Raw genomic sequence first — 19906 nt, 5'->3', positions numbered from 1 at the left:
AATTAGAGTTCACAAGGAAAGCATTCATGTTTCCTTCTGGCTGTTTGAGAGGGGAACGGTAGGAAAACAGCTTGAAACTGGTTCTAAGAACGCTCTTCCAGGCTTTTAATTGTGAACTGCAGAGTATTCATTTAGATGTAGATGTTTCATAAGCAGTCGAGGAGGTTTATGTCCCATGTTTATAACTTCTTCAAATTTGAATCGGAAACTGATACTTCTGTTTTTGACATTTTCAGGGCTCAAGAACGAACTGCAGAGGCACGTGTTGACAAGAGAACTGTACAGAGAATAGGAAACAAATGTGTTGGAGCTGTAGTAAACTCAAAAAACTTTGTTTTTGTGTCGTCTGAAAATCATCGAAATCGCAAGAAACCTGTAACACAAATAGAAGGTTTTGACAACGATGTTTTAAAGTGCTCCATGTTTGAAATGTATATAAGAAGGGAATATCCAACATTACAAAATCATAATTATATGACATAATTTCAAAATAGAATAAAGTGGAAAACAATACCAGTAACGCAAAATTTATCTGAAGATTCATGAGACAATTTCAAGAAAAATTAAACTGGGGGATATATCAAGTAATCAAGCGTTTTTGGAAGATTTTATAATAGAATTTAAACATAAAGTCGATTGGTATACCACTTTCAAATATCAAAATTTATCGAAATCATTCATTCAAAAAATAAAACCAGTTTTGGAAATAATGGAGCACCTGAAGGCAACGCCTTTTCTTCATATTTAATCGATTATACTTATCAATGTGTGAAAACAATATATAATCATATGTTTTATAATGAATGTGCTGATAGTCAGTTAACCGGTCATTCTTCTTGTCGAATATGTATAAATGTTATGAAAAGAATATAATTAAAATTTACAGGCAGGATGATTAATTATATCATTAATCAATTGTTCTTGTGAGTATCCATCCAAAATATTAAAATAGTTATGAGAACAAATGATATTAAAATACTCTTACATTCTTTGACAAAAAATTATTGAATTGAGGTTATAACTAGGTCTTAACATTTCTTCACAATTTGGGTGTCTATTTTCAATTCTGTATAATTACCTTTGTAAATTTTGTCATTGTGTTCTAATAAGATAATAAATATATTCACATTTTTCACCAAATAGTCTTAAAAGAACGAAAGTTGGTCTCAAATTAGATTCCTTAGTTTGTTATACTACATGTGGTAATAATCTGCCTATTTCTCTATTTTTTTCTTGTACTGTGTCTGAAGTACTGTCCATCAGTTCAGTTAAATGTTCTGTCTTCACTTCCAACTTTAATTCCATCAGTTTTGACTTTGTTCAAATTTTCCAATTGAGTTATTTTATCCTGATACATTTCTTTCATGTCATTTTTAATCTTATATTATCTATGTTTGTGAACTGACAGTAAGACTTCTAAATAAATCCAATCTCAAAAATCTTTTGCAAATGGCATTTTTGAACTCATAACTAAAGAATATAGACAGGCTCATAGATTTTCATATCTTTTACAATATTTTCTATAGCGTATAGCTTTATAGCATCAAAGGCGTTGATATCCTAAAACATTAGCAACTTGATATTCATAAAACCAAGGATCATTCTGTTTATCAATTATCACAAATACTTCCCTACCATTATATGCAAGCCTGTTGCAGCTGATGTATAAAAATGCTTCAATTTAATAGGAAAACCTTTTCATTAGCAATATCATTTAGATCCATCATATCCAATATTTGAAGTGTATATAAATGACGGTACTTCTATTATTGTTGTTAGCGAAAATAGTGGTAGTAGCACCAGATGAAAACAATAAAGCAATAAAATACTTGAAATATTTTGTTATTTGGATATTCCAGCGACAGCTGAAGCAACTGGTGTGAATGTTAATGTATTCAGAGAAAATAATGTTATTTCAATTAACACTTAAACTCGAGTTAAATGGAGATACTTTAAATTTTATGAATGGTATAAATTTGCATCTGGTAGTTATAGATCCAGTATGTTTAGACGAAATTTAGAAAAATGTAAAATGGCGCTAGAAAGGAACAAACAGAAAAGTATTAGAAGTAATGTTACGTTCATGGCAAAAATATATTGATATTCAGTTTGTTTGCGATAGCAATAATAGTAATATTTTAATTACAAGTAAAACACGAATACATATATATGAAACATAGGGAATCCAGTGTTCAAAAGAGGTAGATGGAGAAAATAATGTGTTAGATCATGCTTTGTTTCCAAATATGAGTGACGATCCAGTACAGATGGATATGGATAAAGATGAGAAGTGGTACTTGGAGACTCATGCTAAACTACCAAACAAATCTATATGAAGTTTTAGTTCATGAAATTTGTCACGAATTAGGATTCCAACATTCATATGTTTATGGAGCAATAATGTATCCTTCATATGATGGTTGAAATTTAGAATTATCACAAGATGGTATCTATGCTATTCAGTGCCTTTATGGTGAAAAATATCTATGCAGTCTCACTAAGTAGCAACAACACACCCATATATTCCAAAAAGAATGCCAGTTGTTTCATTATGCCCGGTGAAGAAGTTCAATCAGTTATTATTTGAGAATGGAATTTTATATACTTTTTATTAGAGGTGGGTGTGGATAGGTAGTGATATTAAATCACAATTAATAAGTAACTGGTTAACACTTTTACCACAAGATTTACAAAAAATAAATGCAATATATCAGTGACCAAGCGACAAAGTTGTGTTATTTAGTGACATAATGATACATGTGATAAATGTTCATTTATTACAATCAATCTCCGATTAATGAGTCATTATATAGAACAGGAACATTCATTAGAACATATGTATTCCTTAATGATTTTTTCCATGCAGAGGTGAATGAAAGAAGTTTTAAAAATAAAATGCTTGCCATTATCCATAATGTGTGACTATTGCAAAGCTGTGAAATCAGATGATTACTATACTTCACAAAAATACACAAAGGATGACTATAGGACAATATGTACACAATGTCCAAACGAATATCACAGAAGAAAGTATAGTAGGAAACAAATACCTTATGAATGAGAATAAAACTTTTCCGTTTATTATAATGTTTATCATTTGAAACAAATTACAGGTGATGACCATTCAAAGATGTTGTTACTGATGAAAAAAGATTAACAACAAACTGAATGTGATGATGCAAGACAAGATGTACAATTTGTCAAGAAATTTCTCAAGCAGAATGTTGGTAGATTGATTCAGGACGATCGTCATATCACTGAAAGAGAAACTGCAAACACAATTGGCATTTCACAAGAACGTGTAAGTCACATTATTGCTTTGCTTGGCTATCAGAAGATCTGTGCACAATGGGTACCCTGGATGCTGACTCCTGAAATAAAAGCACACATACTTGAAATTTGCCAGGAACTCCTTTCATGTTACGAGAATGACAGTGACACCTTTCTCCATCCAATTGTGACAGGAAACGAAACGTGGATACTACAGTAGAACCCGGAGACGAAACGTGGATACAACAGTACAACCCGGAGACGAAACGTTAGTCTATGGAATATCGATACAAAGACTTGTGCAGAAAAATAAATTCAAGATGCAGCCCTCAGCTGGAGAAATCATGGCCATAGTGTTGTGGGACGCAGTTGGTGTTGTCCATGTTTTCCTTGATCGTGGAACAACAATAAATTAAGGGGGTTCCATCACAATGCTGTGAATTCTGAAATGACAGCTAACGAGCAACTGAAAGGAAAACGGAAATGTTTTCCTGCAGCATGACAATACCAAACCACACACTTCACTTGCCACCACAGCAGAACTTCAGAGACTGAATCTCACCACCATACGGCATCAACCATGCAGTCCAGATTTAGCACCGACTGACTTCCATCTGTTCCCAATAATGAAGGACAATCTGCGGACAAATCATTACGCTTCTGATGAAGATGTTGAGAGAACTGTGAGACTGTGATTGCAGAAACAAAGTGTCGACTTCTGCCATGATGGCTTCAGAAAACTTGTTCATCGTTGGCAGAAATGTATCCAATTGGCTGGTGATTATGTGGAATAATAAATATTGGTAGTAAAAGGTCACATTCTAAGGAATGTTTCTGTGTTTGATTTCTTAAAATATTCCCTTCCAAACCCAATTAACGAAGGTGGAGGCATTATTTTTCATTCACTCCTTATAAAAAAGATTTCTACAAATTGATTAATAATTCAGTATTGGGAAAAACATGGAAAATATTACAAACAGAGAGTTTCGGAGGGAAATAACGTGAAACCTTGTAGAAAGCCAAACTTCAATGGAAGAACAATATTTATAAAGATCTTGTGGCAATTCACATGAAAAAACTCTAATTGTGTTCAATAAACCAGTTTACATCTGTATGAGTACAACTGATTTATCAGAGGAACTGATGTATGATTTTCACTATGGAGTTATGAGGCCAAAGTATGGTGAAAATTTTGAGTTTCCTATAGAAACAGAAACTGTTATAACCTCAACATACAGACTGAAGATTTCTATGAAGACATGAAGTCAAAAATTGACAAATCTGATACTAGTGATTATGCAACAGATAATATATGCAATACTGCACAAGTAAACAAGAAAGTTTTAGGAAAAATGAATGATGAAAGGAATGGAACAATAATGGAAAAATTTTGTGGTTTGAGGGCAATAATATATCTTATAAAGCTGGTGACGTGCAGGAGAAAAAATCAAAAGGAGTCAAGAAATGTATTCTTAAAAATAACATATGCTCTGAAGACCATAAAATTTTTTTGTTTAATAATATCGAGCAATGCAGAACTGTGAATTTAATATGAAGCTTTAAACATGAAATTTATTCAGTCAAGGTAAATAAAAAAGGATTGAGTCCTCATGATGACAACCGGAGAATAAAATAGATGCTTTGCCATATGGTCATTATCAGCTGCTGCTGTTGCCTTCTTCATCACCAACAAAATCTTTTTCTTCATCTTTAAAAAGTGAATATTACAATTTATGTTTATAACATACCATTTCTGTTACCTCTTCAATAGTATAAACCCTTATAAGTTTTCATTGTTGTTTTCTGAGTTTTCCATTTATAACATATAAAATTTAATTTTTGTTGACAAATGGAGTCGCTACTCAAGAAGCTCAATAATACAAGCAATTGTAATAAGTTTTGAAAAATAGTGAGCTAGAGGTAAATGTTTTCTTTAATGTTAGTGGATATGAATATTTCACTACTAGATATGGAGAAAAAAATTGTATGGACCTTAACAACACATTTAAGATTCTTTTGCCCAACAAATATTTGAAATTGATAACTAACTGGGATTTTAAATGTCTTAGGATTGATAGCTTAAGCTGAGATACAATCGAAAGAGGAAATTTAAAAACAATGGTAATGAATTTCATGATCCATAATTTTTAGTGCAATATCCATGAAACTTTTTACCTTACTTACTTTATTAGAAGAGAAAAGTATACATGGAAAATTAGGGTGGGCAAGCATCCCCCCCCCCAAATATTAAAAAAAACATAAAAAATAAAAAATAAATAAAATAAAATAAGTAATAAAATAAAATAAAAATATAATATTATGTTATACATAAAAATTGGCCATTCTCTATGTATTTACTTGTTTATTTTTCTTAGGGTTAAGATTACTGAGTGGAATGATTCGAAAAAGAAACAGTTATTTTGTAGGTTCAGGTCTGTATTTTCTGTCCAAAAATCGACATTAATCACAAAACTTTGAGGAAATCAAAAAAGTTTTTTGCAACTTCTGGAGATTTTTTTCTTAGATAAAATGAGCTATAAACTACAAAAGGATTCTACTGTCCTTGTCATGTATCTCACAAGTCCTGTTACCCTTATTGCCATTCCTTTTATCAATTCTACCTTTTCCACACTCCCAGCACTGAGTGCTTTGACAACAGTTCTTACTAATGTGACTGTGCTTGTCACAATTAAAGCATTTAATCTGCCTACATACATATCAGTAGAAGCAGCAATCTGATTTCTTATAGCATCCTTTGACTAACTTACCTCCTGCTATTATCAACATAAGGCATTGCTTCGATAGGTCTTGCCAATTTATCCAGAGTGTGGAAATCATGAAAAACTTTTTCAAACTTGATGTGCTGTTGATCACCTAATCTTAACCCACTTAAAATGTGTTGTACTACTTCGCTTCAGTATGTACTAAACACAAACCCCCACTCTCCCTGTTCCCTATTAATATAATCAATTACTAGTTCATTATTACCTTGTTCCCTACCATAGCTCACGTGACTTAATTGATTCAGTGCTCTAGGTGGAATTAGATGCTCGATCAAATTCTTCTGCAAATCAGTAAAACTGGAAATACAACTAGTTGCTTTTCGAACAAAATCTACTAAACTGCCTTTTACCTTAAACATCGTTACAAATGCCAACTGATGATCAGTAATAACCAATACTACACCTTTTTTCTGTAATCCACCATGCAATATAATAGCTCAAACACTGGCAGAACTGACCCAACCTCACAGCTTGCTTGTTCCTGTAACAAGTCCTCCAATAGGTTAGGTAGTTTTCAAAATAACAGTGCTGGATAAACTGATCTTTCCCCATCATCTTGCTGATGCTCATACTCTCCTTCATCCATAATTTTCTAATTAGCTATTGACAACCCAAGAGTGGTCATTTTAGATTAAAGTTCAGCACCAACCTGCCTAAATCACTCACACAATTTCAGTAATGTTCCAGATGTGTTTTCATTCATCTAACTTGACTCTTTCTATAACTGAGTGTCAAAGTGCTCAACCTCTCCTCACAATTCCCCCACCACCACGCCACATCTAAACATGAGGAGGGGGAAGAGGAGAAATCAGCGAACATGCCGCATTTAAATGGCAGTGCAGCAGTACTGAATGAGACTTGGTTTTATATTTCACAATTCTCAACAACATACATTAGAAACAAAACAAGTTTTCAGTATTAATTAATTATTTTTGGCACACTGAAGACATATGATTTTTATTTGGTACATACTGTCAGCATACACGCAGACATAGACGGTTTTACAGAGTTCTGCATGCAAGTTTAATAATCGAGAAAATATATTTCACACAAATACCTTGATCATAATATTTTAGCACTTTTGCAAGCTCATTATGGAGACTTGAAACGTCTACCTAACGAAAGCAATATTGACGTCATGGGCAGTTTTAACGTAAAAAGATTTGTCATTGAAACTGGAATTACTTTGCAGGTCTTCACATACACAGGGTGCTTTCTGCGTAAATGGCAAATGGTCTCGAAAACAGCTCGAAAAGTGATATAAGACCAACAGTGTCCTCAAAAACTTTATAAAACTATCGTTGTATTCTTTCAAGGCCACAATGAATTCTTCATACCTCACACTTTATTTAACGCCAGCAAGCTTAGGGATCTGGACTCTCTTTATCAGCATATGTCCCTTCTACAACACTATTTTCTTTTTAAATGCATCCCCGTCAAATCAGAAGTAAGATACTTTGCAATGTTTTATTGTGGGCTGTGTGCAGTCTGCAATACATTTCAGATGTAATTTTCGATCCTAAACTCCATTTTCTTTCATAAATCCAACAATAGCGATTTTAAATCGAAAATTAGTTCCAGGCATGCCCCTTGACGTAACCAACGTACTTTTCAGTAATAAGTGAATCTCCTCAATCTTCTTTCAATTCCATTGAAAACTGTGTCAACTGACAATGTAATAATGGGCGTGACTTAAGAATTTTAATGTTCATACTACCAATTTCTTCAAATGTTCCATACCTGCAAATTTAGCGCAAAGTACTTCTTGATGTACAGAAAAATGAATTCCATCTGTCGATCGTATTAATTTTTTGCTTATACATTGTAATCTAAATGCTTAAATTGTCTCTGCATGGTACTGTAATATTCGATGCATTAATGTTTAAATTAATGAAATTTTGTCCAACATCTCAGGTACAAGATGTATAACTCAAAGAATTCGGACTGTAAATAAACAAAAAAAGAATTCTAATAAACTCCTTCATTTTATGGTCTCTTGGAGTGAAGTGCAAAGACACAACAATCGCGTCTGTATTCATTGGTGTACTTGGACAATTGACTGAAATGAGCGAAAACACTCGCTCATGTGACTGATTTCACCTCGCCCAGACGCCCCATATATATATATATATATATATATATATATATATATATATATATATATATATATATGCTGGTGCTCTTATTCTGAGTCTTAGCTAGGGATGTCATACAGCAAGGGCCACCGATCGAGGTGGCGCAGTGGTATATATATATATATATATATATATATATATATATATATATATATATATATATATATATATACAGGGCGTTTCAAAAAGAAAGAGCAGATTTCAAACATTTATTTCTCAAAAACTACAAATGATAGAAACACAATTCAAACGTTTCTTGTCAGAGAAAGGTTCAAAGTTTTTCAATGGTCCGCGCAGAAGTTCCATGCAAATCCGCAGTGGCGCTGGCGTTTGTTTGTAGGAAAATGGCGACGACACCACAGGAACGATCATTTTGTGTGCTGCAATTTGCAAAGTTAGAGTCCATTGTTGGTGTGCAACGTGCATTCCGCCGTCAATTCAACAAACAGCCGCCTCGTCATAAGCAAATTTATGAGTGGCATCACAGATTCGTAGAAGATGGTTGCATCTGCAAGCGAAAAAGCACGGGTCGTCCACGCACATCGGATGAAAATGTCGAGCGTGTCCGTGCAGCTTACGAAAGGAGCCCTAGAAAATCCACGGCACGGGCAAGTCACGAACTAAACATGTCTAAAACAACGGTATGGCGCGTTCTGAGTAACCGTCTGCACATGAAGCCGTACAAACTGCAGTTATTGCAAGCATTGCGTCCTGACGACCACAACAAAAGGTTCGACTTTTCAACTGCAATTCTACAGGACATGGAAGAGGACAATTTTGCCGAACGATTAATTTTTTCAGATGAATCAACGTTTCACATTTCTGGTAAAGTTAATCGGCATAACGTACGAATTTGGGCGAGTGAAACTCCGAGGGACGTTATTCAACATGAAAGAGACTCACCAAAGGTTAACGTCTTTTGTGCAATTTCGGTAAACAAAGTTTATGGACCTTTCTTTTTCATGGAGAAAACTATCACAGGAACCATTTACCTGGACATGTTAGAAAACTGGCTATTTCCTCAACTTCAGGAAGATTCAAATCACTTCATCTTCATGCAAGATGGCGCCCCACCACACTTCTCTGAACCTGTACGACGGTACCTAAATAACACCATTCCAGGACGGTGGATTGGAAGAGCAGGAGCACAAGATCAATGTCATCGTCTGTGGCCTCCCAGGTCACCAGACCTTACACCCTGCGATTTTTATTTGTGGGGGTACATAAAGGACTGTGTTTATGTCCCACCTATGCCCGCTACTCTTCAAGAGGTACGACATCGAATTGTTGCGGCCGTGAATTCGGTAACTAAAGACCAGTTGCGTCGTGTGTGGCAAGAAATGAGATACCGGTTTGATATTTGTCGTGTAACAAATGGTGCTCATATTGAGGTACAGTTTTGATATTTGTTGTGTAACATTTGGTACTCATATTGAGTGAAGGACCGTTGGAATTGTGTTTCTATCATTTGTAGTTTTTGAGAAATAAATGTTTGAAATCTGCTCTTTCTTTTTGAAACGCCCTGTATATATGGGGCGTGGGGGCGAGGTGAAGTCAGTCACATGGGCGAGTGTTTTCGCTCATTTCAGTCAGTTGTCCAAGTACACCAATGAATACAGAGCTCTACATCTGCAGTGCAGAGTGCACTTGATTTCTTCAATCAATTCTGTATAGTTCCAATAGAAAGAAAATTAAATATATTGCTTTTAAAATCTCCGATACAGTTTTATTATGGGTTGAGGGGTCTCCAGAATTTTTTCTTGGAAAGAGGTCATGCATTCAAAAAAGATGAAAAACTCTGCCATAGATGGTTGATGGATAATTTTTAAGATGTTTTGTTTTGGCACAGAACCCAGAAATGTAGATGTCTTGGTTTGTCTGTAAAAGGAGGAACTAGTCCAAGAATTACAAATTGGGTCTTGAAAGGGTGAAAGAAAATAGCAGTGAAATAATAAAATAATTAATGGAAGTTCTAGATGACCTGATCATAAACCTGCCTATAGATTCGGGGTAGGTAAGTTCTACTGTCACCGTCTGTTGTGCTGCTGCAAAATTTCGAGCTCACAGAAATTTATTTATAGCAGGGCCGACCACACCATTCCTACACCCACCCCCAGCCCCATCTGACCAAAGCCAATTGCACTACATAAAAAATGGTAAGAATTCAAATTTTCGTGGGAAATTCAAAGTTCTGGTGTGAAATTCAAAAAATAACCCAAGTGTGTTAGTACGTTTCATGTGGGAGTAGGGCTGTTGTCCTAAGTATGAATTGGTGGGAAATTCAAAGTCTTGTATTGTCATTCTGGCTGACTCGGAATACTGGCCCTTCCTGGAGGAGGAGGATAGTGGTGTTTAACGTCCCGTCGACAACGAGGTCATTAGAGACAGAGCACAAGCTCGCATTAGGGAAGGATGGGAAAGGAAGTCGGCCATGCCCTTTCAAAGGAACCATCCCGGCATTTGCCTGGTGCGATCTAGGGAAATCACGGAAAACCTAAATCAGGATGGCCGGACGCGGTATTGAACCGTCATCCTCCCGAATGCGAGTCCAGTGTGCTAACCACGGCGCCACCTCGCTCGGTGGCCCTTGCTGTATGACATCCCTAGCTAAGACTCAGAATAAGAGCACCAGCATAATTAGGACATCACAATTCAGGGCAGCTGACCTCAAATACAAGATGGTGACTGAGGTATACTGACACAGCTCTGTAACATCAAAATCCAGCTCTGTGCTATTGGAATATTTATACAACAAAGTGGAATTTCAGCACGTTGTCATGGACCTGAGATATTGGAGTATGCTGGCCCAGAGCTAGAATACTGGCTGTGTCTCTATGATGTCACAATCCAGCTTAGACCTACTGGTCTATTTAAAACAGTGTAGAATACTGGTATATTGGAATACTGGAATAAATATTTGGAATATTGGAATACTGGTGCAGCTCTATGACGCCAAAAGCCAATATGATAGGACAAAGGGCAGTAACTTGCCTGTAGAAACATTTATTTCTATTTATAGTAGTCAGCTCGCTGTGTAATTCTATCTTGCCTGCCCCTTACTTAAACAAATGTTTATGTTTGCCAGCACGTATGTCATACAGCATCATAAGTTAAAGTTCAAACTGTATGCTGTGTGGTAGCAACAATTATATCTTTATTTAAACAAACACCAAGGACAGGAGGGGAAAGCTATCTGCCCCTACACCAGCAATGCATAACTATGCTCCACAGTCCACAGCTCTAACACTTCCCTGCTCCTTCCCCCCCCCCCTGACATACTCCCTGAATTTAAAGTTCAAACTGTAACTGATCAGAAGAACACTTGTGTCTTTATTTAAACAAATACCTTGCCAGGGAGAGAATTCTGCAATCGTGAAGTTCATGATCACTGCATTGGTCAAGAAGTCTGCCACCACCCCATCCGCAATATCCCTGCTAAAAGCCAAGTCGCCCTGGGACTGTGTGACCATGCACCAGTGACAACTCTGTTCAGAGAGACACCACACGTACACCACTGATTCGGTAACTCAACGCAGAATGGGCAATGAAGTTATAATTCTCAATATGCTTTTGTGATGGTGCTGCAGCCAGAGCCTGTATGGCTGGAGTTAAGGTGCTGGGAATCATGACAAATTCAGGAACGATTCTTGTACTGTACCTTAACCCAAGTGACAGGAAATCAAAATTAAAAATCCACTTACCCCAAGTTTAAAGTGATGAGAAATCTGCTGACCATCAAATTATGAACCACTCATCCTAACTTTAAAGGTGAATAGCCTACTTATGCAGCCTCTATAATTGTCAAACAGTCATCACTTTCATATATAGTTAGGGGGAAACGAATAGGAGAGATATTCACTTGCATCTTTATTTATTTATCCCACACCACGCCACGCCGCCCGATGTCCGACTAGTGTATGTTGGCTTGTGTCATCTCCACTGAATGTTGCTGTGCAGTGCTGGGCCATACTTAGCCGGAACATGTGCCACTGCAAAGACATCCTCTCAGGCTGACAGGGTCGTCACCAATATTGCTTGGAGCACACAGTGTGAGTTCAAACGGCCCCTGAATTCAGCACTACATAGAGCCTCCTTTTTCGTATGTACACAGTACGTATGTGAACCAGCCAGCATTAAGCCTGTAGCCAGATAAGGCAGTGTGTCCATACCACAGTCCACATGTTTTGTGATGTATTCCTAAGACTACAAGATCGTACACTTAAACATAGTCTAATTTTAGAGCAGAACTGCATCCTGTTGTGTCAGATGGACGTGATGGTACATTTCTGGCATTCCATAGGTGGAGTAGCCTATGTGTTCTCTGTACACTGCTGCCACCACATTGTCTTTGCACACTGCTGCCACCACCACCCCACAGTCAGCGTGCACAGCACCGGCCTGGTCTCAGCACCACCACGCAGTGTACTGTTTAGGGAGTTGGATGCTTTAACTTACAATAGGAGACTAGTAGGCACCATACCATACAGTGAGAAATACAAGCCATTTACCTTGCCACAAATGGCTGACCAGGTCACACTGGTGCAGCTGTATCACATCAGAATCTGAAATGAGGGATACTAGTGCAGCCTTTTTCAAACTGATAACAGGCATCATGCATACAACAAATCACTGAATATTCATTTCAGTTTTTTGTGAAATCAACGAATAACATATCGAACAGTGACATTTCCATCTAGAGAAGAGTTAATCCCCCTTTCTAGGTGACATCTCGGAACTTTATTTAACACCGACCAGAAGTTCCAACACATATTGGCAACACTGCGCCGACGCCGACTCTTCGAGTATTTGCTGCACTAAATAATTATAAAAAATGTTGTTATTAAGCTATTTTTAAACGTGTACAGGTGTTATAAATATAATATAAGTGTTGTTGAATTAGTGGAAGTGTTAGTGAAGTATAAAATAAGATTAAACGGGGTAATAAGCGTATTTTTCTTCTCGCGCCTGTAGCACGAATCCTAGGCCTAATTTCACGCGCGCGAATCGTAAGCAGTGAATTAAACTTATAGATAAACGTTTCCAGTTGGTATAAATATAATATAAGTGTTGTTACATTAGTGGAAGTGTTAGTGAAGTGTTAAAGAAGATTAAACGGGGTAAGAAGTTTATTTTCCTTCTCGCGCCTATAGCACGGATTTTAGGCTTAATTTCACGCGCGCGTATCGTAAGTAAACAGTGAGTTATATGTAATCACCAGTTTTTTTTATTCAGTGCTCTTTCAATTTATTTATATCTGCCTGAATAGTTTCTAGGGTCCTTTGTTTACATTTTAGTCACTACTTAAATCAGCTTATACGATTTCTGTTTTTACCATGAGTGAGAAGTGTGTGACACGCCGTAGGATCGTTAGTTCCAGGGCATCGTGTGATGGGTGCTGTAGTTTCTTTCATTGGGGCGAATGTAGTGGCGTGGGAAATGGGGACATAAATGAGACTCACCAGTGGTATTGTAGGATCTGCAGTAGAGATAGGAAATTTGGAACAGGAAGGGAAAATTGCAGCTCTTCAAGCTGACCTAGACAAGGCAAGGGAGGATCTGAACAGGTTAAAGAGGGAGAAGAGTGAACAGAGGTGGGGAGTGGCAAGAGGTAATAGGGGGAACAGGCAAAGGAGAGCATCAGACAGCTTTGTCATAAATCTTGAAAATAGATTTGACCTGTTGCCTCAGTCAGAATCGGATGAGCCTCATGTAGCTGAAGCTGTAGAAAGGGCACAACAAGCTTTCAAGGACTTGAAAAAGGTAGGGAAATTTGTAAAGAGAAAGAAAGTTCTGTTGTTAGGTAGTTCCCATGGTAGAGGTATTGGCCAACTACTGCAGGAAAATCTAGGTCCAGACTACCAGGTCACAAACTTTTTCAAGCCTAGTGCAGATCTGGGTCAGGTAACAGAGGATGTAGGTGCTTTATGCAAGGATTTCACAAAGAAGGATGCCGTGGTTATAGTGGGTGGTCCGGGAAATAGCATTGGCAGAGACTCTGAATATTCCATAGAGAGTGACCTGGTGAAGATAGCGTCAGCAACGAAGCATACGAGTGTGGGATTTGTGTCTGTGTTGAGACGCCATGATCGGCCTCATTTGAACTCTTCCGTAGGGAGGGTGAACTTGGAGTTGGAGTGGCTGCTTAGGACGGATATAGGGTCCCATATTGGTTTGATTCCTGTGGATGCTATCGATAGGTGGGACTAAACTAGGCATGGCCTCAATAGGAAAGGGAAGGGAAAACTGTCTGGGTTGATTGCAGAAAACTTAAGGGGGGACACTGGCACAAGTGGTAAAATACCAGTGGTCACAGGTGTCAGAGGGATGCCTTTTTTAGGATAGGGAAGGGGGATAGAAAACGAGTTTTAAGAGAGTTTGGCAGACACACTCAGTTTGAGAAAACAGATGAACAGGAGTCAGATTTTATCATACAGCCTCCATTTAAACAGTGCTTAACAGAAAGTAATCAGAAACTGCCAGTTCATCTTCGCCAAAGCAGTTACAATCCCATTAGTATGCAGTATCAGTTATCTTTATTACACCAGAACATTCCGGGACTTAGAAATCAAGTTGATGAACTACTCATTTGTGTCGATGAAATGAATTCATCTAACCAAATTGACATAATATGCCTCTCTGAACATCAAGTGACCACTGATATAGATATGTTAGACATTTCAGGATTTAAGCTAGCTTCCTACTTCTGCAGAGTAGATATGGATGGAGAAGGAGTTGCCACATTTCTCAAAAACTGCCATAAATTCAAGAACATTGACATTAATAAATTCTGTTTAGAGCAGCATCTAGAAGCATGTGCAACAGAAGTAGAGTTCCATAACAGATCCTATATAATAATAACTATTTACCGAGCACCTGCAGGAAATTATAATCTATTCTTAGATCATCTAGAAGCTCTTTTGGGTTATTTAACAGGAAGAAACAAAGAAATTTTGTTTGCTGGTGACTTAAATACAGATTTTCTAATGCAATCTTCCAGTAAACATTCCCTGCAGTTGGTAATGTTGTCTTTCAATCTAACTCACACTGCAAACTTTCCAACTAGGATCACTAAACCCTCAAGGACAGCCATTGATAACATTTTTATAGACAAATCAAAGGAACAAAATCATATCATAAAACCTGTTATAAATGGACTATCAGATCATGACATGCAGCTCCTTGTTTTAGATGTAAATTCTAAGCAGATTATCAAGACTGCTAAATGTGAGTACAGGAGAGTAGTCAAGCAACCAAAAACTGAGTGTTTTAGAAAACTGCTCAAAGATATGAACCGGAAAGATGTTTATAGTGCTCATGACATGAATGAAAAATATAACACATTCATGAACAATGTCAGTACCAATTTTGAAAACTGTTTTCCTCTAAAAGTTACTCAAATTAAGCAGAAGTCTATAATAAAACCATGGATTACACAAGGAATAAAGATTTCCTGTAAGACAAAAAGGAAAATGTACCTGTCGACCAAGCTCCAATGCTGATGATTTAGCTAAATACAAGGAATACTGTAAAACATTAAAAAAAGTAATTCAGATGTCTAAACAAATGCACCACGAGAAGAAGAAGAAGATAGCAATGTCAGGGAACAAAATAAAAACAATATGGGATATAGTGAAAGAGCAGACTGGTAGAACCAGAAAGGAACAGGAGCAAATAGCACTAAGGGTAGATGACACATTAGTAACTGATGGGCATAGTGTGGCAAATCTATTTAACAAGTACTTTATATCCATTACCGATAGAATGAGACTTTCAGGATCAGTAAATAACGCCCTTGAATATCTGAAACTAGCCTTCAAAAATAGCTTCAAGTACATGAATATATCACTCACTCCACCAAAAGAAATAACGTCCATAATAAAATCTTTAAAAACAAAGCATTCTAGTGGGTACGATGAAATATCAACAAAGTTAATTAAGGCATGTTCTTGTGAGTTTAGTACAATTCTAAGTTACTTGTGTAACCAGTCAATTATAACAGGGACATTTCCTGACTGCCTAAAATATGCAGATGTTAAGCCTCTATTCAAGAAAGGGGATAAAGAGATACCATCAAACTACAGACCGATTTCGCTTTTGCCAGCATTCTCAAAAATTTTAGAAAAAGTAATGTACAGGCAGCTGCTCAACCATCTGACCACAAATAACATATTATCAAGAACACAGTTTGGATTTCTGAAGGGTTCTGATATCGAGAAGGCTATTTACACCTACAGTGAAAATGTACTTAATTCATTAAATAACAAATTACAAGCAGCAGGTATTTTCTGTCATTTGTCAAAGGCATTTGATTGTGTGAACCACAACATCCTTTTAAGTAAATTAGAATTCTATGGTGTCACGGGCAATGCTGCAAAATGGTTCGAGTCATACCTCACTAACAGGAAACAATGGGTGTCAGTGCAAGGGACTAGTGAATTAAGTCATCAGTCATCATCAGAATGGGAAGAAATTACATGTGGTGTCCCACAAGGATCCATCTTAGGGCCATTGCTTTTTCTTGTGTACATTAATGATCTCTCATCAGTTACACTGCCAGAAGCAGAGTTCGTTTTGTTTGCAGATGACACAAGTATTGTAATAAATAGTATGTCAAGTGTAGTTCTAGAAAGATCTGCTAATGATATTTTCATGGATATTAATAAATGGTTTAAAGCCAACTCACTGACATTAAACTTCGAAAAGACTCACTATATGCAATTTAGAACCTGTAAAAGGTTTCCACCCAGCATATGCATAAAATACGAAGAAGAGCAGACAGAAGAGGTTGACAGTCTTAAATTCCTGGGATTACAACATGATAATAAATTCAGTTGGGAAGAGCACACCACAGAACTGCAGAAACGCCTTAACAAATCTGTATTTGCAATTCGAGTGTTAGCAGACATAGCCGACATAAAAATGAAAAAGCTTGCATACTTTGCCTACTTTCATTCCATAATGTCATATGGTATAATATTTTGGGGTAACTCTTCAAGTCAAACAAAAGTTTTCAGAGTCCAAAAGCGTGTAATACGTATTATTTGTGGAGTAAATTCACGGATGTCCTGTAGAAACCTCTTCAAAGAACTGGGTATACTAACTACTGCCTCTCAGTATATTTACTCATTAATGAAATTTGTCCTATATAATATATCTCTTTTTCCAACAAACAGCTCAGTTCATACATACAATACCAGGAACAAAAATGATCTGCACAAGTACTTAAAAGCACTTACTTTAGTTCAAAAAGGGGTCCACTACTCAGGAACACTCATCTTCAATAATTTGCCAGTAAACATAAAAAATTTAGTTACAAATAAAGACCAGTTTAAAAGGAGCCTGAAAGACTTACTAGTGGCCAACTCCTTCTACTCCATTGACGAATTTTTTAATAGAAACAAATGATGTATTGTATATATTCATACTATTAGTATTGTTATTTCAGCTTTAAAAAAAAATTTACATGTTCCACATCCACGAGGATCTCCTCAGCACGGATCTATGGAACGTAAACTAATCTAATCTAATCTAAAGGCTAGTTTAAGATTTGTCTTCTATTCCCATTTCTGCTTCTGATCCACAACCACAACAACAACAGCTGGACGTGGTGGCCGTGCGGTTCTAGGCGCTGCAATCCAGAACTGCGGGACTGCTACGGTCACAGGTTCGAATCCTGCCTTGGGTATGGATGTGTGTGATGTCCTTAGGTTAGTTAGGTTTAAGTAGTTCTAAATTCTAGGGAACTGATGGCCTAAGATGTTAAGTCCCATAGTGCTCAGAGCCATTTGAACCAACAACACACATTTTTATGAATATTGGTGCCAGTGATATAACAGCTTGTTCATCTTTCCAAAAAATCTAAATGTTCCATCCGCTTCTCCTGTAGGTGCCCTCCCTTAAGACACAGAGATGGCCTATACCAGTCATCTAGTGTGCCGTGCTGCTAACAATCCAATGTAGGAAATCTATGTCTAGTGCCTGACATGCATTCAGCACCCAAGTTCCACGCCCTATGGTCACAAACTATAGACAGGTATTAGAACGAATCACATCTCACATAATAACCTTGAAGATAGGAGAAATCACGACTCGAACAGAGGCATACAACTGTTTTGTCATCGTTGAACTATCGTCACTTGATGCTTTCATATGCTTTTATGCGGACAACGTTAGACACCGAGGGCTGAGGCCTAAGATCATCAGTCAAAATGTTATACATCTACATCTACATACATTTTCCACAAGCCATTGTATGGTGCATGACAAAGTGAACCCTGTACCACTACTGGTTATTTCCTTTCCTGTTCCACTCACAAATAGAGCAAGGGAGAAATGGCTGTCTATATGCCTCCATATGAGCCCTAATTTCTCATACAATTTCTTCATGATCCTTCTGCAATATGTGTATTGATGTCAACAGAATCGTTCTTCAGTCAGCTTCAAATGCTGGTGTTCTAAATTTTCTCAATAGCGCTCCTTGAAAAAGACGTCTTCTTCCCTCCATGAATACCCATTTGAGTTCTCAAAAAATTGCCTGTAATAATTGATATTGTCTGAATCTACTGGTAATCAATCTAATATTGTTGGATAGAACGGGATAGGAACGTTTATGTACCTAAACAAACACAGCACGTGAAGATTGCTACGCCATGCACGCTGACCGCTGCAAAACACAGCATCATAACCGAAACTGTTTCGCCATGCGTGTGTGTGATAGCTTGGATCGAGGGATACTGCCAGCTACGTCCCTTCCATTGGTGCACAAGACACAGGCAGGCGTCAGATACTTCTGGACCATTCAACAAACGAAGCATGTACCATAATCACATTTCAAAGCTGTGGCTATCATTCTGTGAGAGCTGAAAATGAACTCGTTGACAGAAATAGTGGGGTGCTGGACAGCAGCGTTTGACATTCCAGCTTCAGTATGCTGCAGTAACGTCAAGAAGGAGAACAGAACAGAACACTAAATTATCACATTATCTCTCTCACATACAATAACTGTGAAGCAAATGGCTTGAAAAACGTACTGGCAGAACCACCCAAAAACTGTAAGTGTTTTAAGTTCTATATAGGACATCCAACAAATGCAGCAGATTTCTCAAGGTTTTGTCTTCTGAATTTTGACGATGATTTAACGCCATTCAACGCCATCCAATAGTCCTTAGGTCCATAACTTATAGTAAAATCAGTAGAGCAGTACTGCATTGTTCTGCAGGACGCAGGACTCCTGTAAAGTTATTTGATACAGCATTCCACAGTATGATATTTCCTAAAAGCAGACCATGGTCGCATCATGGTAGAACTGCGGTGCTGACATATGTAGTGCTATTAATAACCCAGTGCCACAGCAGTGCAGACAGCTCTATCGGGAAACTGTATTATCGAGTAACATTAAGTGAATTGGAAAGTCTTGGTATTTGATCCATTGTCAGTCATGGTGTTTATCCGTTACTTACCATTTCTTACGATTATTTTAATGTTTGTTTGTGTGGAACAGAAAATGTAGTTATAATTCGTTCCATAGTGTCATCTCCTTCTTTAGTCAGACACTTTATAAATTCGGAATGCTGCCTGTAGAGCTACGAATAATGTCAGACTCTGTGTAGTGGAGTTCTAAATAGTCTACATGGAAGTTAACCACTACAACAAATGAACTGTTGTTAAATACAATTACTCCACCAGTTCTAAAACTCTGCAAGCTGCTTTCCAGCTACT

Source organism: Schistocerca nitens, chromosome 1, assembly GCF_023898315.1.
Source record: "Schistocerca nitens isolate TAMUIC-IGC-003100 chromosome 1, iqSchNite1.1, whole genome shotgun sequence".
Lineage (NCBI taxonomy): Eukaryota > Metazoa > Arthropoda > Insecta > Orthoptera > Acrididae > Schistocerca > Schistocerca nitens.
Note: the sequence above shows the minus strand (reverse complement) of the source record.